The following is a 25,271-nucleotide window of genomic DNA, read 5'->3' on the forward strand; positions in this document are numbered from 1 at the left end:
ATAGAAAATTCCCACAAACAGCAGTGTGAGCACAATCATGTTTTTGCGATATTGATCAAAGAATTAATATGTGCCATGGGATCTTTTATATCCACCTGAGAGGGTATCGGTTTAACATCTCATCTGAGAGACAGCACCTTCAACAGTGTAGCACGTCCTCATTACTGCACCAATCATTACTGCCTTGATTGTTGTGCTCAGTTCCTGGAGTGGGACTTGAACCTGCAACCTTCAGAATCAGTGGCCAAACAAAGTCACAGCTGGCATCATCAACAGTTCCCTTTCTCTACCATCTTCCAAGAACCGTAAACCCGCACCAGAGAGACTAATCATGACATCTGCATTGATGCCATTAACATCAGAAAACATTCCAAGGTGCTTCACAGAATGGGAAGCAACCAGAAATTGAGGACAAACCAAATATAGAGATATTAGGACTGATGGACAAAAGCTCAGTCAATCATGGACCATAGATTTTAAGGAGCATTTTAAATGTGCGAAAGAGACCGAGGTTTTGTGGGAGGGAATCCAGAGCATGATAGCTGAAGGGACAAGCATCAATGGTCTAGGTGAAAGGTGTGGAAGATGCAAGAGGTTAGAATTGGAGAAAAACAGAGTTCTAGCAGGTCTGCAGGGCCAGTGGAGGGTATAGAGATAGGAAGGGGATGAGGCGAAAGGGGCGCCTGAACAGGTGGCTGACTGCAGAGAGTTGGGATTCATTTGCAGTCTCAGTCTTTTATTAAAAAGTCCCATGCTCTCCTACTTCATAACCACTCTGAAACATTGTCCAGATTAGCACAAGTGAATATTATGTGATTGTGCTGCAGAGCCTATTGCAAAAGAAGATTAAACTCCGTGACTGTCCTCAAATATGACCTTCTCAGAGAAAACTGTAGCAACGTCGATTGACATGGAACATTTCACGGAATGAAATAGTCTGTGATACTTTACTGGAGAATTGGTGGACTGAAGAAGTTAGAGGGAAGTACCCAAAAGGACTTTTGACAGATGTGAAAACCCTAATTTTTAGACCCTCTTCCTCCTTTAAAATAATGTAATTCATTCAAAATGCTATCCTCCCTGCAACGGGAGGATTTCAAAATGATTGGTAGACACAGTGAAGCAGAAGCAGTAGAAATGATGCAGGCTAAGCAGATGGATAGAGGCGATTTGGGACAGTGTAATTTATAGGGGCTTTGGTCGGTTTTAATCCAGCAGCCGGGAAGCACATAGCAGCAGGAGATAAATCGCTGCTTAAAGCTGCCAAACTCAGCACATTACAGAGGATCGTGTGGGAGACAGCAACAATCTAATCTGGGGGTACAGATGACTACAATAAACCACTTGAGCTTCATTGCCGCAGTTTATGATGGTGCCTGAACCCTGAGATTACGTTATCTCTTTGTAATGACTCTGTGCTACCCATTGTTCTCTGTGTAATTTACTGATAGCCTTACATGCCTACCCTACTTTGTATACAAGGAACACAGCTCACTGACTCAGCAGAGTACCGATGGAAATGTGCCCAGAATGTCCATTGTATTTCTGGCTTTAGAACAACACTGTCTCTCCCTATGTATTTCAGAAACATTGTAATATCATTTTTGAGGGTATTTAATGCACATATTTAAACCAGCATGTTCCCATTGCTGTTGCATATAATTCATTATTTTCTATTAATTGCAGTGCCATCATTGTTCAATCCAGTCTGGCAGAGACCCAGCAATTTTAAGACCCTCCTGAATGTGAAATATTTCGCCTGTAATGCAGAGTTTTAGGCCAGATTTCCCTTTTTCCTCAGTAACTCTGCATGGATTTGAAAGCCTAGATTTTCCTTGGGGCGTTATCTCAACACTGATGATAACCTAGGTCTCTGCAGCGAATGAGCCTCTTAACCCAATGTAAATGTAGTGTTAAATAATTCACCAGCAGAATGTGCAGTTTTATGTACCAAGGCTCAATGACCATTTCTGAAAATGCATTTAACTAGCCTGGGTGGTCTACAAAATTCATCCAATAGGAAAAAACAGTTCGGACTAGCATTCTGTGTCCCAGTTTCTTACTGGTCTTCCATTTTAACGTATACGAGACCAGTATTTTTATTTTCCCGTTTTTACTTTTTTGTTCCTTCCTGGATGTATCTGACTTTCCCTGTGGGTTGCCAATAAACATATGCAAGAAGTCTTACACCACCAGGTTAAAGTCCAACAGATTTGTTTTGAATCACTAGCTTTCGGAGCACTGCTCCTTCCTCAGGTGAATGAAGAGGTAGGTCCCAGAAACATAGATATAGACAAAGTCAAAGATGCAAGACGATACTTTGAATGTGTGTCTTTGCAGGTAATTAAGTCTTTACAGATCCAGAGATAGGGGTAACCCCAGGTTAAAGAGGTGTGAATTGTCTCAAGCCAGGACAGTTGGTAGGATTTCGCAAGCCCAGGCCAGATGGTGGGGGGTGAGGAGGGGGCGGCACCATCTAGGGACAGTTGGGGTTACGCTTGTACAACAATAAAACATGTTACACTCGATACATGTGAAACCTCCGCCAGGTTATTCCGCACTGCAGGTCGGCCTGCAGTCCCCTTCCCAGTCCCCTGGGCTCCCAGCTAACAGACCTGCAAACCCACCCCCCCTATCACGCGCAGGTGATGGGTGCAAGCGCGCACTCCGTACACAGACAGGAATCAAACTACAGTATAGATTGAGGAGCACCAGAGGGTTATCATCACCCTCCTGCCTTGTATATTGACCCGCTAACAGTGCCGATACAGTCCCATCACCCCCTGGAGTTATGTAACACAGACCCTGGGAGGGTGGAAGGTCAAAGACAGCAGGGATCAAAGTGACCTACAGCATATTACCCAGACAGGCTCAATTACGGGGTGTTCGGTGTGTCATGAGAATGTCACTTTAAGAAATGTTTGGCTGCTCATGTTACTTGCAGTGATGCCAGAGTGTCGGTGGAGCTGAGCTCTGGCTCTGTTTTTTAGTTTCACTTTGAGAAAAGCGTGGGTGTGTCTGTGTCTTTTTGGTTTCATTTTCAGTGTTGGAGCTGAAGCCAGACAAAGCAGGTGTACTGCTGTTCTCTCTGCCATGAAAAGACTATCTCTTGATCATTTGGTGAATTCAGAATTATAAATGAAAAAATGAAATGAAAATGAATGAAAATCGCTTATTGTCACAAGTAGGCTTCAATGAAGTTACTGTGAAAAGCCCCTAGTCGCCACATTCCGCCGCCTGTTCGGGGAGGTTCTCAGTAGTGAATGTAAACCTGATGTACTTCGGTTAAAAGGTGTTTCTTTTGTCTTCTGGATGTTGTTTCGGAAGTTATTATTGATTACTTAGTGTTGTAGTCTTTGGGGGGTTGTATTTGAATTAATGGTTGCTAAGATGTTCACTGTATGTTTTAAAAAGGTTAACTTAAGTTCATAGAATAAACCGTGTTTTGCTTTTAAAAATACTTTTCCATTTCTGCTGTACCACACCTGTAGAGTGGGCCGTGTGCTCCCCATACCACAATCTATTAAAAGTTGTGGGTCAGGTGAACCCCATGAGTTCACCTGACTTTGGGGTTCTCTAATCCCTGGCCCATAACAGGTGGGACAGACAGGCAGCAGCGGGAGCTGCCCCCATTATGGGTATACACGATCCGGGGGGATGGCACGGCGGACCCATGGGAACCGAGGCCCCTCCCCCCCTCAGCCCATAGTCGAACCCTCCCCCCAACGATGGCGGCCCACCACCCTCAACCAAGCCTGGCTCCGCCTCCGCCCCCAGAGAGGAAATAATTGTTGGGCTACAGGTTGAGAGTGGCTCTTGCTAAATTGCTCTTTCAGAGTGCTAGCCTTTGTATGAAAGGCCGAATGGCCTCTTTTTGTGCTGAAACCAATATTCAGATCTATTCTTATTGTGCTCCCAAAGTAGAAACTTTCCGCTTTGGAATTTAAATGTTTATTTAGTGCCTGTGCAAAGAAGCTGTGAAAATCTTGCTTCCCATTTGTAATTTTTCTCTGATTTTCAAAATTTGTCAATAGGTATTAAAGGTCGAGTAACGTCATTAAATGGACAATCTATCTCTGAAGCATCAGTACATATTACTGGTCGGACAAACTTAAAGGCCTACAACACATCTAAGGAAGGAGAGTACTTTAGGCTGCTCGTCGCTGGCATCTATCAGATTGAGGTACAAGATTCATTGTAATGGGAGAGTGGTTATAATGCAACATTCTAATTGGTACACAGAGTGGAAGAAGCAGAATAGCTTAAGTAATAAAGACCATTTCCAGAATGCATTTGAGACAGTTTTCTCGGGTCGGAGAATCGCCGTGGGCTGGCGTGAATCCCGCCCCCGCCGGCTGCTGAATTCTCCGGCGCCGAGGATTTGTCGGTGGCAGGGATCGCGCCGCGCCAGTCGGCGGCCCCTGGTAGTGGCCCCCCCCAGCGATTCTCCGGCCAGCGATGGGCCTAGTGGCTGCCCGTTATCGGCGGGTCCCGCCGGCGTAAATCGCAACAGGTCCTTACCGGCGGGACCTGGCTCCACGGGTGGACTGCAGAATCCTCAGGGGGGCGCGGGGGGATCTGGCCCCGGGGGGTGCCCCCACAGTGGCCTGGCCCGCCATCGAGGCCCACCGATCCGCGGGTGGGCCTGTGCCATGGGGGCACTCTTTCCCTCTGCGCCGGCCGGTGTAACGGTCCGCCATGGCCGGCGCAGAGAAAACCCCCCCCTGCGCATGCGCTGGGATGATGCCAGCACACGCTGGCACTCCCGCTCATGTGCCAACTCGGAAGGATTCTGCAGCTTCCAGGCGGCCCGACGCCGGAGTGGTTCACGCCACTCCTCGGCGCTGGAGTGGTTCGCCCCGCCGGTTCGCGGAGAATCCCGCCCCATATATTTCCGAGCCAATTTTGCAATGAGTGATGAATCAATCATTTAAGTGGGGGTTACTGGGTTACGTTTACGGGGATAGGGTAGAGACGTGGGTTTGAGTAGGGTGCTCTTTGTAAGGGCCGGTGCAGACTCGATGGGCTGAATGGCCTCCTTCTGCACTGTAAATTCTGTGTTCTATGAATTTGCAAACAGTGACCATTATGTGACTGAATCTGATAAAATGGGCTGGATTCTCCATCCCGCCGTGCCAGATTTCTGCTTCACCCCGCCGGCGGGATGCTCCGTTTCGCCGGCCGGTCAGTGGGGTTTCCCATTGTGGGGCAGCTCCACGCCGTTGGGAGACCCCCGGGCTACCGGCAAAACGGAGCATCCCGACGGCGGAGAATCCAGCCCAATGTCTGCGAGGGATCAGCGAGAGTCACAAAACAAGGGGCGGAATTCTCCCATTTTGGGACTAAGTGCTGTGGCGGTGCAGAGGCGGGAATGTGAAGTGTTTCCCGTTGCAGAGGCTGGCATGAAAACCCATCAAACCTTCTGGCCCCGACTTCACAAATCATACAGCCGGGTGTTTTACACTATATCCAGTGACCGGTCAGGCCTGGATAGCATGTAAACTGCTGTCGCGGGCAGCACGATAGCACAGTGGTTAGCACAGTTGCTTGACAGCTCCAAGGTCCCAGGTTCGATTCCCGGCTTGGGTCACTGTCTGTGCGGAGTCCGCACTTTCTCCCCGTGTCTGCGTGGGGTTTCCTCCGGGAGCTCCGGTTTCCTCCCGCAGTCCAAAGATGTGCAGGTCAGGTGGATTGGCGATGATAAATTGCCCTTAGTGACCAAAAAAAGGTTAGGATGGGTTACTGGGTTCCGGGGTTCCGGAGGAGGTGTGGGCTTAGGTAGGGTGCTCTTTCCAAGGGCCGGTGCACACTTGATGGGCTGAGTGGCCTCCTTCAGCACTGTAAATTCTATGATTCTGTGTCCGGGTGTTATATTAAAAAGGCGCCCAACGCCACTGACCCAACTTTGAAGGACGAAGGTGGGCCTCCTGACCAATGAAGGTGAAGCACTCTGGGAACACTCTGAGACCAGATGATAGACCCTCTACAGGACACCAAATCCTGGGGGGGACAGCGGGCCTCCATCTGCATCCCATTAACGGAATGCAAATGAGGTTCACGCCGGCCTCTGGCGTATTTTCCGATCCTCCATGGCGGGCACCAGAAAATCCCGCTGGAAATTCATGCTGACGTGAAACCGATTTCTCGCCCTCCCGTCATATTGTCTCCCCCCCACCACCACTAAACCCGCTGGCGGATTCTGCCCAATGTATTCATACTTCAGTAAAGAGAACTTTGACGCTACGCAAAATAAATTGACTGCTGTAAACCGGGCTGAGTTATTAATAGTTTCATCTACAGCCAAACATTGGGAAGTATAAAGACATTTTTGGTACAATACAAGATCACGTATAACATATCCTTAAAATACAAGTGCTCCGCCTGGGTAGTTGAGCAAAACTAAAAGAAAAGACTAACACTAATGGCAGGTAAAGCCAAAATAGGGAAGATTGAGAGAGTGATTAAAAAAACAACCAGGTACACAAAGAAAGTATCGAGGGGTGCAAGAAGTGAACATGGAGAGAACTTGCAAGAGATTTAAAGTGAAAAATGTAAGTTTTAATATATCTATGAAGGAGAATTGTGGTGTTTGTTCACCCGGGCAATGTATCTTTTTGAATCCCATTTGCCACACTTTCACCAACCTTTAACAACCTTCCTTCTGATCCATTTCTTCATCTCTTTAAGCACCGCAGTTATATTTCATTGTGTTTTATTTTGTTTGCTCTTGGGCGGGAGCTTCGCTGGCAAGGCCAGCATTTATTGCCCAGCCCTGACTGTCCTTCAGGCTTGCTAAGCTTTTACAGAAGGCAGTGAAAAATTAACTACAGGGTGTGGGTCTGGAGTTCTGTGTAGGCCGGGTAAGGAGGGTAGATTTCCTGCCCTGAAGGGCATTAATGAACCAGATGGGTTTGTAGGATAATCCTATCGTTTTCTGATCATTATTAATGAGACTAGTATTTTATTTCATTTATTAATTAAGTGAATTTAAATTCCAGCAGCTGCAATGTGGGATTTGAACCCCGATCTCCAGAGCATTAGTCTTGACCTCATTAGCCTACTCTGGGATTACTGGTTCAATAACATTACTGCTTATTGTCATTGATGTATCGTGGGTTTGTTTGCTATTTTCTTTCCTCCTTTCCCTCCCAGCTACAATATTTTTGTTTATACCTTTGATCAAGGTTCTGCCTCTCTGTCTGCAGCGACCAACACTTTCAGCATTTCCTGTCTTCCTCACGCCTTCCGAGAAACGTCTTTCCCTGTCCACCACAGCTCCCTACAAAGAAGGCCAGATCACCCCTTTGCCTCCTCATCTCGGGGGTATGACACCCACATTTATCCAGGGTCTCGCAGCTCCCATCCTTTCTCGTGTCGATAAGTTGGTGCTGGATGTTACTGGGTTTTGTTTGTCGAAGGTTGGAAGGGTGCTGTCGAAACAATCTCTTTTCATTAGGTTTTACAGTTTTTAAATGGCTCGCTTAAATTGCAAGACTTGTATCTAAGCGCAGGCTGGTGATTTGTCTTTGCAGGTCAGTGCCCCAGGCTATCTCCCAGTCTCAAAGACAGTTACCGTTGAACATAGAACATAGAACAAGAATACAGCTCGTGACTCATACTCCGCCCAGACTGTGGATTTTATCCTGACCCCCAGCACCTGCTTTGATGGCTACATCTATCACAGCTTCAGTGCACTGCAAACATTCCTCAAGTGTATTCACTTGAACTACCCCAGCATTACTCACCTTTACAGCATCAGACGCTCTTCGCAAGGTAGGTTCAAGATCTGATTCATCAATGAAAGGGGTTCATTTGATATCTGATTGAGGCTGTAACAATTCACTGTTGTACTCTGGCGTACGTGTCGCTTTTTTAAAAAGGACCATCTTGAAGGAACAGAGAATTTGGCAATCTTCAAGTTCAAAAGATGTGCAGGTTAGGTGGATTGGTCATGATAACATTGCCCTTTAGTGTCCATGATGTGCAGATTAGGTGGGGTTACGGGGAGTGGGCGTGGGTTGAGTGCTCTTTCAGAGGGTCGGTGCAGACTCGATGGGCCGAATGGCCTCCTTCTGCACTGTAGGGATTCTATGTAGGAACAACCTGCTGGGAAAACTCCACTGTGAAGTTCCACCATTTTGGCAAGGTTTAGGCTGCTGAAGTTGACGTGTGACTTTGCTCATTTTGTTTTGCCGCTTCCTGCTGACAGTAAATTAGTGCACCTCTCACTGGCCATTTGGTAGAGCCCAGACAGTCCAGAAGGGGGCCACTCGGCCCATTGTGACTGTGTCTGCACTTTGCGCAAGGAATTCAACACTAATCTCCTGAGCCTGCATCCTCTCCCTGTTGCATCAAACCACTCCTCTACTGACTCTTGTTGTCAAATTCTCTTCCCAGCACCACTTTTCGGAGCAACGATATTCTATTGAGTGATCCGAGCACAGAGTGTAGTGATCTCTGTATATGTTAATACATGATTAGTTAATGTGCTGTCAGTACAGTCAAATGATCACTAGATGGCAATACTAACAGGAACTAGATAAGGAGTTTCCCACTCTTTCTTTAGGTTAGTGTGTGTGTATTGCAGCTAAAGGATAGAAGTGATCAGCTCAGAGTGTAGTGTATTATATTAATTGCTAATTTAATCTAATCTTAGTTAATTCTATTACTAGTCAAAGTAAAAGAACTCACAAGTATATTATTTTGTTACTCAATAAATAATTTGTCATCAACTGGAAGACTTTGACCGTTTATCATCAAGTTGAATACAAATCGGCAAGACAGACGAGTAATATATATTTTACATCTCTGTAATATAACACAGAATAGGTGTTATGACCCATTAGGAGGCCAAGGACTGTGCTCTATACGATTCCCCCCTTTCCCCTCAGAGTATGAACATTCGTGGTAATTCAGGGCGGGGTTTCCCCTTAACAAGGGAGAACATCTCAGCATAAAAACCCTGACCTGGGTGCGGGTCAGGGAGGATGACCCTTCGGGGGAGAGGAGTTGTAGCTTTGTGATTTTGTGTATACTGTAATAAACCTTTGTCATTCCTATCGTCGGTGCATTTCTGTTGTCTCTTCCGTCGGATTCTGCAGCAGACATGAAACTTGCTCCGTTAGGATTAGACCCCTTACAGGCATTCAATTACGTAATTTCTCCTAATTTTATCATCCTTTTGTGTTTTTCTATCAGTTACTTTTTTGTTGTTGAGAAGAGTTGTTTGAATAGTCAGGACTAATAACTCCACTAGGAAAATGGTTTTGGTGGAAGCATTCAGCCTGAGAGCACAGAGAACTAATTTATCAGATGCAGCTGAAATGACAATTCCCCAAAGTGCCTCAGCCTGCTGACTGTGGTTTTACTGATCTTCATTCACTTCCTCATCCTGTTAGGATTCAGTAAACCAGTTCCCTTGATGATGTTGTTATGGGCCATGGTTTAGAGAACCCCAAAGTGTAGCATGGAGTTCACCCACCTGACCCATAACTTTTTATAGATTGTGGTATGGGGAGCACATGGCCCACTCTACAGGTGTGGTACAGCAGAAATGGAAAAGCATTTTTGAAAGAAAAACAATGTTTATTCTATGAATTCAAGCTAACCTTTTTAAAACATACAGTGAACATCTTAGCAACCATTAATTCAAATACAACCCTCAAAGAATACAACACGTCATCCTCAATGACTTCCCAAACAACATCCAGAAGACAAAAGAAACACCTTTTAACAGAAGCACATTAGGTTTACATTCACTACTGAGAACATTTATAATTCTGAATTCACCAAATGATCAAGAGGTAGCCTTTTATGGCAGAGAGATCAACAGTACACCTGCTCTGGCTGGCTTCAGCTCTAACACTGAAAACAAAACTAAAATACACCCTGCAGCAAACAGCCTAAAGCAAAAGTAAAAAGCTGACAGACAGCCCAGCTCCACCCACACTCTGACATCACTGATAAACACCCATTTCTTAAAGGTACATTTCTTAAACACCCATTTCTTAAAGATACTCTCACATGACACCTCCCCCCAAGAAAAAAAAACCCATCAACTTCAAGATGGTTTCATTTTTCACCTTTTCACTATCCTTTAAGAAATGCACACAGTAAATATACTTTTTTCTTTCAAAAAGAAACACACGCAAACAGGTATAATAATATAGTCCATTTTGTTTTGTTCTTCTTCCTCCAACTGAAATCCGTCTCGATCGACAGTCTCTTTGAACAAGAAGGTCTCTGCATGATCCAACCATTTCTCTACGCCTCGGCATGTCTATTTAAAGTCAGATACTTTAGTTCAATCTGATCACAGAGTCCCTTGTAATTCTCCAACACATGAGCATTGGTTATCACAGCTTTCAGGCCATCAAATGCCTGTTGAAACTCCGCTGTCCAGTGAAATTTTTAACGCTTCTTCAGCAAGTCCATCAGTGGACCAATCATGCCACAAAACCTTTACACAAATGTTCAATGAAATCCATTCATGCCAAGAAATTGCATTATTTCCCTTCGTCTTGAGGATACTAAAAACTCCTCAATAACTGTTGGTTTCACATCCTGTGTGACCACTCGACCCTGTCCGATTGTATGGCCAAGGAAAGTGACTAGGGCATTTCCAAATTCACTTTTGGCAAGGTTTATCACCAAACCTGCCTCCTGAAGTCGATCGAATAACTCCATCAGATGTTTTAAATGTTCTGTCCATGTCTGGCTGAAAATTACCAGATCGTCGATGTATACCGCACAATTGGGTAATCTGAAACAAATTTGTTAGTTAACCGTTGAAATGTGGCTGGTGAGTTTTTCATGCCAAATGGCATAACTTTGAATTGGTATGTACCATCTGGAGTCACAAAAGCTGAAATCTCCTTCTCCCTTTCGGATAAAGGTACCTACCAGTAACCTTTAAGTAAATCCACTTTAGAAATAAAAGTTGATTGTCCCACTTTCTCAATGCAATCGTCCAAACGTGGGATAGGATAAGAGTCCGTTCTTGTAACTGCATTAACCTTTCTATAGTCCACACACAACCATTGGGTACCGTCTGGTTTAGGTACCATCACTATGGGTGAGCTCCATTGGCTGCAACCCACTTCAATTATGCCATTTTTAAGCATACTCTCAATCTCTTTGTTAACCTGTGCCAATTTTAAAGGGTTAAGTCTATCTGGATGTTGTTTGATTGGAACAGCATTTCCCACATCTACATCATGTATAGCCATTTTAGTACTTCCCAATTTATCTCTACTAACTTGCCCATGTGATATCAATAACTCTTTCAGGTCAGTACGTTATTCCTCTGGAAGATGACTCAACAATTTATCCCATTTTTTAACAACATCCGCATTTTCCAATTTAATTTGAGGTATATCCTCCTTTTCCTCTCCTTCCCTTTCAAAGTACCTTTTAAGCATATTCACATGACACACTTGGTGAATCTTCTTTCTAACTGGTGTTTTTACCACATAATTCACCTCACTTAATTTCCTTTCAATCTGATAAGGTCCACAAAATCTAGCTTTTAAAGGTTCACCTACCACTGGTAACAACACTAAAACTTTGGGGGGCGATTCCCCAATATGGAGGCCAAGTGTTCGCACCGTCGTGAACGCCATTGTGTTTCACGATGGCGCGAACAGGGCCCGGGCACGACCTATTCTGGTCCCCACAGGGGGCCAGCACGGAGCTGGAGCGGTTCACGCCGCTCCTGCATCCTTACGCGGTGCCAAATGGGCACCGCGCCAACTCGCGCATGCGCGGGGAATGTCTTACGCACGCCGGCCCCTCATCAACATGTGGCCGGTGTTCTGGGGCCGCGCGCGGAAGGAGGTAGGCCCGGGGGGGGGGGGGGGGAAGCCGGCCCGCCAATCGGTGAGCCCCGATCGTGGGCCATACCCCATCGGAGGCCATCCCGGTGAAGGAGCCGCCCTCCCTCCCCCACAGGCCGCCCCCCCCCCCTCCCAGCGTTTCCGCAGAGGTCCCGCCGGCAGCAACCAGGGGTGGACGGCACCGGCGGGAGCCTGTCATATCGTAGCGGCCGCTCGGCCCATCCGGCCGGAGAATCGCTGCTCACCAGTTCTCCGAGCGGCCCAGTGCGAATCGCGCGCCGCTGGTTTCCGGGGGGTGGGAGAATCGCGTGCGGGGGTCGGGGCAGTGTGGCGCGATTCGTGCGGCGCCCCGGCGATTCTCCCACCCGGCGTGGGGGTAGAGAATAGCGCCCATGAAACCCACTGGCAAAACTACGAACTTTGGATTTCTTGTCCGCTACCTGTTTCATCACATTTTGTGCAACTTTTAAATGTTGTCGAGCCAATTCACCTGCTCTATTTAATCGTTCCGTAAAATTTGACACGTAATCCAATAATGTAATTTCCGATTTCTCACTTTAATTTTTCTTTAATTAATTTAAGTGGTCCTCCTACCTCATGACCAGAAATTAGTTCAAAAGGACTAAATTTGGTTGACTCATTAGGTGCATCCCTAATTGCAAACAGTACGAATGGAATTCCTTTATCCCAATCCTCTGGATAATCTTGACAATAAGCCATCAACAGTGTCTTTAATGTCTGATGCCACCTTTCTAATACTCCCTGCGATTCTGGGTGGTACGCAGTTGATTTAAATTGTTTTATTCCTAAGCTATCCATAACTTCTTTGAATAACCTCGTGGTAAAATTTGATCCTTGATCCGATTGTATTTCTATGGGTAGTCCATATCTAGTAAAGAATTTAAGTAACTCCTCCACAATCTTTTTAGCTGTATTATTACGTACTGGAATGGCCTCTGGAAACCTATTAGACACGTCCATTATAGTCAAAAGATATTGATTTGCACTTTTTGTTTTAGGAAGCGGTCCTACGCAATCAATTAGGACCCGTGTAAAAGGTTCCTCAAATGCTGGAATGGGCATTAAGGGCGCTGGTTTTATCACTGCTTGAAGTTTCCCTATCGCTTGACATGTGTGACATGATTGACAAAATTTAATTACATCTTTACGTAGTCCAGGCCAATAAAAATGTTTTTGTATTTTAGCTTGAATTTTCCTTTTTCCCAAATGAACTCCCACTGGCAACTCACAACACCTCCTTTCTATACCCTACCGGCAATACTACTTGATGAACTTCTGCCCACTTTTCATCCGCCTGCATATGTACAGGTCTCCATTTTCTCATCAAGACATCACTTCTACCGTAATAACACTCTGGTATACACTCAGATTCCTCTTCCAAATATGCTTTCTCTTACATCCATTTTATTTCTACATCTTTCTGTTGTAACCCTGCCAATTTTCCTGAACTAAAAATATCCGCCTCATCCTCCACCATCTGATCAAAAATCGTTTCTGATAATTGCATTTCAACTTCGCCTTCACTCTTTGATTTCTCCTTTTGTCTTAACCTGTGACTTTGCGACCTTGTTACTACACAATCCGGAAAAATCCCAAGATATTCGTCCTTCAACACTTCAGTTGTCTGATTTTGCACTGGCTTATCAACCACAGTAGGCATCACTCCTACCTGCGATCCAGCTATATCATTACCCAAGATAAACTGTATTCCTGGACAAGATAGTTTCTCTATTACTCCTACTACCACTTCACCACTCCTCACTGGACTTTCTAACCTTACCTTACATAATGGAACACTGCTTCTCTCACCCTGAATTCCACATATTACCACCTTTTCTGGCAACATTCTTCCCAAACTACATAATTCCTCATCTCTTACCATTAAAGATTGACTAGCTCCCGTATCTCTAAAAATTGTGACTTCTTTACCTGCTCCTCCTGATACACATGAGTAAACTTTACCCACACAAGTAAATTCTTTAAAGAGATCTGCCTCTTATCAATCACCTCTTAATCAGGCTGTACAATCTTTTGCACCTCCTTCACTTCCCTTGGGCTTTCCTTTACCACTTTAACAAACCCCACTATCTTATCCTGTTTTACCACATCAGCATCCCAGTGCTTTTCTTCAACCACCAACACTGTGACTTTACATGGCCTAGTTTATTACAGTGAAAACATTTGAAACTTTTCATGTCTCCTCCACCCTCCTGGATTTCCTTTTTAATCTGAGGTACACTCTCCTTATTATCTCCCATCAGATCACCTTTACCTTTACCACTTGAGTATTTCACATGTCCCCAGTTTCTATCCCTCACAGGCTGAAACTGATGTCGGAAACCAAGTTTTGATTTATGAACTAATTCATAATCATCTGCCATTTCTGCTGCTAACCTCGCAGTTTTACCCCTCTGCTGTTCCACATGAGTTCTCACCACATCAGGAATTGAATTTTTAAACTCCTCCAAAAGCATACTTTCTCTGAGAGCTTCATACGTTTGGTCTATTTTCAAAGCCCTTATCCACATATCAAAATTACTCTGTTTGATCCTTTCAAACTCCATGTATGTTTGACCAAATTCTTTCCTTAAATTTCTAAACCTTTGTCTGTAGGCTTCAGGCACTAGTCCATATGCACCTAAGATGGATTTTTTCACCTCCTCATACGTCCCAGATACCTCCTCCGGTAGTGATGCAAACACTTCACTAGCCCTTCCTATCAGCTTTGTTTGAATCAGTAATACCCACATGTCCTGTGGCCATTTCATTTGTTTAGCCACCTTCTCAAATGAAATGAAAAAGGCTTCCACCTCCTTCTCGTCAAACCTTGGCAATGCTTGGACATATTTAAATAGATCCCCACCAAGCCTTCGACTTTGACCGCCTTTCTCACTATCCTCATCGCTATCATCCAACTGCACGTTTCCCTTTACGTGTGCCAATTTTAACTGACTGTCATGCTTCATGGCCATTTTCTGAAGTTCAGACTCTCTCTCTTTATCTTTTTCCCTGATCTGTATCTCCCCTTCTCTTTCTTTTTGTTCTGCTAGGGCTATTCTTTCTTTTCTCCTTTCTTCTCTCTCCTTTTCTTTTTCCTCTCTCTCTCTCTCTTTTCAAGCTGCTTTAATTCTTTATCATGTTCGATTTGTTTAAGTTGTAACTGAATTTTTGCCATCTCCAATGAGTCATACTGTATATCAGGCAACTTTAAATGCTTAGCCACTGCCATAATTACCTCACCTTTTCGCATTTTGTCAGGTAATGTTAACTGCAACGTTTTTGCCAAATCTAACAGTCTGCTTTTAGTCTCTGTCTGTAAGGTACTGCGTGTGACCATATCCACCCCCAAAAACTTCAGAGTCTCTGAAAGAACCATTGTCCACAACACACTCCCCACTTAAACTGAAATACGACACCTGAAAAGCAACCACACTATGCTCACCCCTCACTGTCTTTAAGTTCACTAAGCCAATCCAATAGATAGATATTTATTCCCCTTGAGCAGGGGCAGTACGGTAGCATTGTGGAGGGGCAGCATGGTAGCATTGTGGATAGCACAATTGCTTCACAGCTCCAGGGTCCCAGGTTTGATTCCGGCTTGGGTCACTGTCTGTGTGGAGTCTGCACGTCCTCCCCGTGTGTGCATGGGTTTCCTCCGGGTGCTCCGGTTTCCTCCCACAGTCCAAAGATATGCAGGTTAGGTGGATTGGCCGTGATAAATTGCCCTTAGTGTCCAAAATTGCCCTTAGTGTTGGGTGGGGTTGCTGGGATGTGGGGATAGGGTGGAGGTGCTGACCTTCCGTAGGGTGCTCTTTCCAGGAGCCGGTGCAGACTCGATGGGCCGAATGGCCTCCTTCTGCACTGTAAATCTATGATAATCTTGAGCACCCAATTTGTTATGGGCCAGGGTTTAGAGAACCCCAAAGTGTATCATGGAGTTCACCTGACCCACAACTTTTAATAGATTGTGGCATGGGGAGCACACGGCCCACTCTGCAGGTGTGGTACAGCAGACATGGAAAAGTATTTTTGAAAGCAAAACAGTGTTTATTCTACGAACTCAAGCTAACCTTTTTAAAACATACAGTGAACATCTTAGCAACCATCAATTCAAATACAACCCCCAAAGAATACAACACTAAGTAATCCCTAATAACTTCCCAAATAACATACAGAAGACAAAAGAAACACCTTTTAACAGAAGCACATTAGGTTTACATTCACTACTGAGAACATTTATAATTCTGAATTCACCAAATGATCAAGAGATAGTCTTTTTATGGCAGAGAGATCAACAGTGCACCTGCTCTGTCTGGCTTCAGATCCAACACTGCAAGCAAAACTAAAACACACCCTGCAGCAAGCAGCCTAAAGCAAAAGTAAAAAGCTGATAGACAGCCCAGCTCCACCCACACTCTGACATCACTGATAAACACCCATTTCTTGAAGGTACATTTCTTAAACACCCATTTCTTAAAGGTACTCTCACATGACAATGTTTAAACAAAAACAAGCCCTATGTTTATATCATACTGATGCTCAGGGCTTGTTGCAGTTCCACCCCATGGTTTGGGAGTTGAAAAAAAGTTATTGATGATCTCCTCATAAAGCAGGAAGGATGTTTACATTGATAGACTCCATCCAACAAATACCTTGAAGTAATTCCTGCAGCTGCGTTTTATATTCACAGAGAATTTCCTTTACCTCTCTTTATAAGACTAGGTCAGAGGCTGGGTATTGTGTGGCGTGTGACTCATTTCCTGATTCCTCAAACCTTAATCCATCACCTACAAGACACACGTCAGGAGTGCGATGGAATCCTTTCCATTTGCCTGGATGAGCACAACTGCAACAAAACTGCCTCCCTTCTTAAACAGGGATGTTACGTTAGCCATTTTCCAATACTCTGGGACACTCCCTGCTTCCAGTGATTCGTGAAAGATCACCGCCAATACCTCCACTACCTCCTCAGCTATCTTCTTCAGAATCCTGGGGTGTAGTCCATCCGGTCGAGGTCCATCTTTAGACCTTGCAGTTTCCCCAGATCCTTCTTCTGAGTGATGGCCACTACACTCACCTCTGCCCCCTTGACTCTCTTGAAGTTCTGGTATGCCAATGGTGTCTTCCAATGTGAAGACTGATGCAAAGTACCGATTCAGTTCCTCTGCCATTTCTTTGTTCCCTATTACTACTTCTCCATTTTCCAGTGGCCCAACGTCCATTCTTGCCTCTCCTTACCTTTATATATCGGGAAAAACTCTTGCAATGTTCTTTTGCATTACTAGCTCGCTTACTCTCATATTTCATCTCTCCCCCTCCCCCCCCCCTTATTGTTTTTTTAGTTGTCCTTTGCTCGCTTTTAAAGGCTTCCCAATCCTCTGGCTTCCCACTAATCCTCACCACATTATGTGCCTTTTCCTTTGCTTTTATTCTTGACTTCCTTTGTCAGCCATGGTTGCCTTGTCCATCCCTTAGCATGTTTCCTCCTCCTTAGGATGAATTTCTGTTATGCTTCCCGAATAATTCCCCCAAACTCCTGCTATTGCTGTTCCACTGTCTTCTCTGCTAGGCTCCCCTTCCAATCAACTCTGGCCAGCTCCTCCCTCATGTCTTTGTAGTTACCCTTATTTAATTGTAAAACCGTTACATAAGATTCCAGCTTCTCCCTCTCAAACAATAGGGTGTATTTTCTCATATTGTGGTCAGTGCTCCCTAACGATTCCTTCACCTTAAATTACCTAAACAAGTCTGCCTCATGACACATCATCAAATCCAGAATTGCCTGTTCGCTAGTTGTCTCTACCACAAGCTGCTCCAAAAAACATTCCACAAATAAATTAAAAAAAAAAAAAAAATTTAGAGTACCCAATTCAATTTTTCCAATTAAAGGGCAATTTAGAGTAGCCAATCCACCTACCCTGCACATCTTTGGGTTGTGGGGGTGAAACCCACGCAAACAGGGTGAGAATGTGCAAACTCCACACGGACAGTGACCCAGAGCCGGGATCGAACCTGGGACCTCGGCGCCATGAGACAGCAGTGCTAACCACTGCGCCACCGTGCTGCCCACAAATTCCTTTTTTTGGGATTCACTACGAACCTGATTTTCCCAGTCCACCTGCACATTGAAGTCCCTCGTGATTATTGTAATATTGCCTTTCTTATATGCCTTTTCTATCTCCTGATTTACTTTCTGCACCACAGTCTGACTATTGCTTGGGGACCTGTACATAATTCCCATCAGGGTCTTTTGCCCACCACATTACTGGAAGGATGTCGTTGCTCTGGAGAGAGTGCAGAGGAGGTTTACAAGAATGCTGCCAGGGCTATGAAAGTGTAGATACGTGGAGAGATTAGATAGGTCGGGGTTATTTTCTTTGGAACAAAGAAGGCCAAGGGGTGACTTAATTGAAGTGTACAAAATTATGAGGGGAAGAGATAGAGCGGACAGGATAAAATTGTTTCCCTTGGTGGAGAATTCTAGAACTAGGGGACATAGATTCAAGATAAGAGGCAGAAGGTATAGAGGGGACACGAGGAAGAAGCAGAGGATAGTGAGTGTCTGGAATTCGCTGCCTGAGTTGGTGGTGGAGGCAGAGACCCTAAATTCTTTTGAGAAGTACCTGGATCTGCACCTTAGGTGCTCTAAAGTACAGGGCGATGAACTGGGTGCAGGAAGGTGGGATTACAAAGGCCACCTGAGAGTCCTCGGCCTGGCATGGACAAGATTGGCTGAATGGTCTCCTTCTGTGCTGTACCTTTTCTATGATTCCATGGTCGCCACAAACAGGGACCAGATAGAACAGCACTCGTGAGGGTTTCCCAGGGGATCGGAGGCCCGCAGGTGCATGCCCTTGGGAAGGCTGGTATCCTGTCACTGCTGGTGCCACCAGGGCACCCTGGCAGTGCCACCTGGGTGCCAGCCTGCCATGCCAAGGTGCCCAAGTGGAACTGTCAGCTAGCTGGGGTACTGCTAGGCTGCCAGGTTGGCACTGCCAAGGCGTCAAGCTGGCATTTTATGTGTGCTGGCAATCAGGCTGGGGTGCCCTGCACTGGTGTTGGGGGATGCAGGCGAGGCCGGGGATCCTCCCATTGTATGTTGGGGCTTGGGGCGGGTCGGGGGCCTCGGAGATCGGGACACTATTTGAAAATGGCGTCCCGATCTCTCGCTACACGGAGGAGTTCCGGCGAGCGGAGCTCCTCGGTGTAGAAAACGTGGCTATGTGCGGCTTTGGCCACACGTTCCCTACTGAGGCCCCTTATTTAAAGCGAATGGCATTGTATAGCCATGTGTTTCTCGCCGCTACGAGGGCCGGGAAACACGCGGCTAAACGTGCTCGCTATGGGACTTTGTTCCCATTTAGTTGAATCGTGCTTTCGTTACTCTGTACTCTGGATTTTGATATTGGACAACCATCAGTGCAAAATATACATTGTTATTTTAATTACAGGCTTTAAACTGGGTGATAAATATATTTGTTATAATGAACAGTTGTGCTGTATGTTTAACTGGCAGTGAAAAGACTGGATTTTTTTTATAGCTTTGTCCCTGGGGTCTTTGTGTACATGTGTTTAAAAATAGATTTGAATAGTTACTACTCAGCAGTGGGTCGCAGGATGAGATGTTACTTCGTGTGGATTTAAGCTGTGCAGTATCGCAGAAATCTTCCCTGGCTGTATGTCCCACCACGCACCTTCTGCTGTTTAATCTTGGGCCAACCACTTGTTCACCCTCCCCCACTTTGTTGCAGCAAATGTGACAAAACCTCCCTGATTCTCAGTGCTGCGGATTCATCTTCCCAAATCTCTTTGCTCGTTCAGTATTTGAAACCCTCTCTCAATACTAACCTCCGTGACTGTGTTTCCAGTCACTCCCCCGATCTCTTGCCTTCTTGGCGAGGTCCATGCCACACATCAGTGGCTGTTAGGCTTCAAAGCACTTTTCGTAGTGTGAAAGATACATTGTAGGTGTAGGCGGCTGTCCATTTTATGAATGAGGGATCATTGAGCCGCAAAGTGGCTGTCTGCCTTCATGGTTTCATAAACCAAAGATCTCTACACCTTCAGGAATCAGACTAAAAGGTCATTTATTTTGGAAAGAAAAAGTCTGTTCCCTATTTTGATCCATTTTTACTGGCCTACACCAAGTTTTTTTTTTTTAAAAGCACTGGTCATTTTGTAAATTTGAATTGCTGGTCGTCACTTACAATGGCACAAAGGAGCAGAGCGACCAGGCTGGCACGTCACTCCTTTTACGCTTCTCACTCTGAAACCAAAAAGCAGGCAGTATAAATCTGCTACACGTCACCACTTGCACAAATTTTTTGAAACGTGTGATGAATTTCGACACTTTTCAAGGTGTGAGATGTTAGTGCTGGGGAGTGGAACATTGTTCTTTTTTTCCCCTCCAGTGTCAGCGTCAAGCACTCCCAGGTCAGAGTGAACGTGACTGGCTGCAAAGTAATCCTCTCTCAACACATAAGGTCAGAAGAAGCGAGAGCAGGCACAGGCCACTTGGCCCATTGAAGTCTGTCCTGACATTCAATAAGATCATGGCAGGTCTGAGTCTGCTCTTTCCTGTCTGTCCTTTGGATCAAAAATCTGCCTAACTCAGCCTTGAATGTATTCAGTGGCTTAGTCTCACGCTGTGAAAGAGAATTCCTACGGCCCAACAACCCTCTTGAGGGAATAAATCCCTCCTCATTGCTATTTTAAGTGGGAGCCTCCTTGGGCGTGATCAAGCGTGATGGAACGGCCACGCTGCACCCGAAAAGCAGTGCGCCGCAGCACAATGTGGCCAATAGAAGCTGGGAGACCCCCACCTCCGGGATGTAGCCGGCTTGCAACGCCTTGCAAGTTCTAACGGGATCTGTGTAATGATATCCATAAGCAATCATATATATAATGATGTAAGCGACCTGCGGTGGCAGTGTAAATCTACCACATGACTCTGTACCTCGAGGAGTTGGGAGTTAGCCATGTTAGTGGATAGTCCTACTTGCAGTAACTCTAGGATAATTTATGAGTATTAGTAGTTTGTAATATATTTCTCATAGTTACCTTTACCACGTATTTATTTTATAACAATACACTTTAACTAGTCAAGAGCTAGACATTCTTCTGTGCACCATTCCTACTGGCCAAGCACCAGAACCTAACATGGTGCCAGGACTGAAGATCTACTAAGAAAACAAATTTCTTTCAAGATCAGAACAACTGAAGATAACTCTGGAGAAGAAAGAAAAGAAAAAAATCTTCCACTAACCTCGTGAATTATTGGCAACTTGTACTCAACACACTGGGAGACTTCGAAGTCCAGGATGGAAGGTCTGAAGGCACCACACCAGCTTTAAGTCACTGGTAATGTGGATGAGAATCTGCGCATTTTTAAATGGCAATTCACTCACTACGTTGCAGTTCTTGGTCTGCAGCACAGCCTGATGAGAGGCGCATAGCGTTGCTGCTCACTGTAACAGGTCCACAAGCGATAGGACTATTTAATACGTTCGTTTTCGATAACGAGGCGGATAGCAAGAACATCAAGGAAATTGTAAAGCAACTTGATCAGCAGTGCACTCCAAAAAACAAAAATGAGACTTTCAAGCTCTACATATTTCACAGCAGAAGGCAGACGAATCATTTGATAGTTTTCTGACCGATTTACGATTGAATTACACAATTACAGTTGTGTAATTTTGCTATCCTACAAGCGTCGATAATCCGCAACCAGGTCGTGTTCAGGATTTGAACGACTAGGTGTGTGAGAGGCAGTTAAGAGAAAATGAGCTTCAGTTTGATGGTGCTATCAAAATCTGTCATGCCAGAGAACGAGCTGCACAGCAGATTACCAGTAAAACAATGAAACAAACAAAATCAATCAACATGGTTGATGAAGTAAGTCTCGAAGACACGCTCTTCATCAACATACCTTCTAGTGAGGACAAGGATAGTCTAAGCATGAAAACTGACAATGTTTTAATGGCAATTTGCAGCAACAGTGAAGTAAATGCAAATACTCAAAAGACAAATGGACAGTACCATTAATGATTAATGACACATCAATTAACTTCAAACTCGACATGGGAGCGTGGGCCAATCTTAACAATTTGTCAGATTTAAATGCGCTGAGAATTAAACCGCAAGTGTTAAATAAAGCAGTACTACTGAAAGACTACAACGGAAATTAAATGACTATGCTAGGAGCATGCGAGCTTGATGTAAATGTGAAGAACAAAGTTCACACCGTAAAATTTGTGATAAAATATCTCCACGAGGGATGACCTAAAGATTCTTGCTCCAGCTATTACAATGTTAGGGCAGAATTAAGTGATGCAAATGGGTTTTTGCTTCGACAACAAAGAATTGTAATTCCACAATCATTAAGGTCGATGATTCTTAAAAAAAATCCATGAAGGGCACTTGGGAATAGAAAAGTGCAAGCGAAGAGCGAAAGCTACAGTTTATTGGCCGGGCATAAACCGCGATATTCAAGTAATGGTGAAAAACTGCACAGTGTAGGGAGCTCCAGTACAAACTGCTGAAAGAACCAGGGGCTGGATTTTCCTGTTCCTGCGGCTACTTGCCGACGCCAGCGGGGACCCGTGGTGTTTCACGATGGGAAAATAAACGTGAACGCCTCACCGGTGAGGGGCTAGCACCGGCGCTGCGGGAAACACCCGCGGATCGCACGGAGCATGGCCGGAGAATCGCCGGGTTGCAAATGTGCATGGCTGACAAGCTGCAGCCGCGCATACCTACACCCCCACCGGTCGCGCTGGAGAACATGGCTCTGGCCATGCTGGACCACGTACCCGCCCACCCTGAGCCCACAGCCCACCTCCTGGCCACCCCCCCCCACCACTCCCCCCAGCCCTATAAAAAGCCCCCGGCCAGCGGCACGGATCCCAGCTGAGTGTACGGCGCTGGACTCAAGTGACCCGTTCTGTCAGGAACTCGGCCCATCGGGGGCGGATCATTGCGGGTGGGCCGGTTGATGCCGCACCAACAGCGTTGCGACTGCGCGAACCGTGTCAAACTGGCTCCTGCCCCGATCCGGAGTCGAGGTCATTCTCTGCCCGATCGCCGATCCCGATTTCGGGCTACGGAGAATTCTGCTCCAGTTAATCGAAGGCTAGAGAGGAAACTGATTTTTCAAAAAGGAGGCAGAAGAGATTTTATGACAAATCCACAAGAAGGCTCCAACCATTGCAACCATGACACAGTCAGGCTGGAAGATCGAGACGGGAACGGATGGTCAAAGTATGCTAAGGTTCTGCAACAAGCAGGTCCGCCTTTGTATCTGATCATCACTGATGATGGAACAGTCTTAAGGAGAAACAGGGGAGCTTTGCTGAAGGTTCAGCAACCGTCTGTTATGGTATCACAAGAAGACATTGTGAGCAATCCTAAGGCAGTTGAAAAAGAAACATTTCAGCATACAAAGCCAGAACAAAGTAAAAATGACAAATTGAAGAAGAACAACAAGAATCATCAACAACGATGCTGAGAAGGTGGACAAGACAAAGACGGAAACCTGAGAGACTGAATTCGTGATAGGCTGTAAATAAATTAAATGTTCTAAAGAATTATGCATATCATATTGTATTGTAAAACAAAGTCATGAATGTAAATAGTTACATTTCCAAAGGAAGGGGATGTAATGATATGCATAAGCAATCATGTATATAATGATGTAAATGACCTCCAACCAGCAGGTGGCAGTGTAACTCTACCATGTGATTCTGTACCTCAAAGAGTTGGGAGTTAGCCGTTTTAAGTGGATAGTCATACTTGCAGTAGCTCTCGGATAATTTATCAATATTTGTACTTTGTAATATATTTCTTAAGAGACCATAAGATATAGGAGCAGAATTAGGCCACTCGGCCCATCGAGTCTGCTCCACCATTCAATCATGGCTGATATTTTCTCATCCCCATTCTCCTGCCTTCTCCCCATAATCCCTGATCCCCTTATTAATCTTGAACCTATCTATCTCTATAAGAGATAGTTATAGTTATCTTTACCACGCTTTTATTTTATAATAAAACACTTTAACTAGTCAAGAACTAGACGTTCTTCTGTGCATCATTCCTACCGGCCAAGCACCAGAACGTAACAGGCGTTTTGGCAAATCTTGCATATTAGAATGAGACAGCGAGTCACACTTTAATATGTAGTTTCCTGAGGCATCTGAGGCTTTGGGATCTACCCTTTGCCTCAGAGACCTTGGGTGAGCGCTGTTCAGCTGGACCAGCTGGAACGGCACTTGTGGTGGGTCTCCTAGGGGCCTGGAAGCCCCCCAAGTGCTTGCCCTCTGAGCAGGGTGGTACCCTGGCAAAGGTGCCCAAGCAGCACTGTCAGCTGGCAGGAATACTGCCAGGGTACCAGGTTGGCATTGCCAAGCTTGCATTTTTCATGTGGTGGAGACTGGGCTGGGGATGCCCTGTGCAGACTTTGGAGGGGGCCTGCTGCCTGTAGTGAGTTGAGGCTTGTGGGAGGAGTTGGGCTCGCTTCAGGGCTTTTAATCTGGGTGTGTTTGGGATGGAGGTTGAGAAGGAAGATTGAATGACTACTGTATAAACTAATGCCTCAATGGACTGTGAAACCTGTCTTTTGTTTATAATGGATTAGAGTCAACATCAGACACAAACTCACTCTGTACTTCCAGGTCACTGGCTCTCATGAGAAAATCATTCATCTTCCTGTGAGTTAATGCCTCGTCTGGACGTTATCAGGAGGGGGATAATATTGCTGTCAGAATTAATTGAAATAATAAAATGTGCACTTCACATAATGGGACAAAAGGTCATCCCATTAGGTTACGTTTAATGGATTAAGGTTTCATATAGTGCTATTGGAAGCTTAAATAATTGACGAGGTTTGGTTAAAGTGTCAGTATTAAAATCAGCACACTACCTCTGTGTGGAATTTCCAGGACCATTAATTCAACATCATTGTGCCCTGTTTGTGGATTATCAACAGGCAACAATAACAAATTTAGCAGAGCTTGATTCCGGGCCAATTTGCACATGCCGCCAAAATTGTCAGGGCCTTTTTTTTTTTATGTGGCCTGGTGCTTGCCTGAAATATGCCATGGCCTGATTCCAGTACTGTGCCCCATCCATCCAGAAGACAGGAGGCAAAATATATGTTTAAATATATCTATGCCAACCCAGCTACTTTCTAAAATTATTATTTTATTTTGCGAATGGACCGAATCCAGTCTACCGTTTACCACCCAACAAGTAGCAACATAAAGATCTCTGTCCAGGTAAAATGCCTGACGCCTATCTACAGTGTGTATTACTGGAACTTCAGAATTCCTGTATCGGTCCCTGTAAGATTAATTCACCTCTGCGCATCTTCTTCCGTGCCTTCAAAGTCCTCGCTTCTGGAAACACAGATCACCCTGCAAC

The 25,271-nt window shown here is 45.2% G+C and overlaps 1 protein-coding gene across 1 annotated transcript in view; it reads left to right on the plus strand.

The window, feature by feature from the left end:
• LOC140386912 (carboxypeptidase M-like) overlaps positions 1-25,271 on the plus strand; it is a 133,791-nt gene that overhangs the window by 14,458 nt on the left and 94,062 nt on the right. The window contains exons 2-3 of the mRNA XM_072469781.1: positions 4,035-4,183; positions 7,533-7,773. The gene's annotated coding sequence lies outside the window, so the exon portion shown is untranslated. The remainder of the gene's footprint in view (positions 1-4,034; positions 4,184-7,532; positions 7,774-25,271) is intronic.

Source organism: Scyliorhinus torazame, chromosome 12 (assembly GCF_047496885.1).
Source record: "Scyliorhinus torazame isolate Kashiwa2021f chromosome 12, sScyTor2.1, whole genome shotgun sequence".
NCBI classification, from domain to species: domain Eukaryota; kingdom Metazoa; phylum Chordata; class Chondrichthyes; order Carcharhiniformes; family Scyliorhinidae; genus Scyliorhinus; species Scyliorhinus torazame.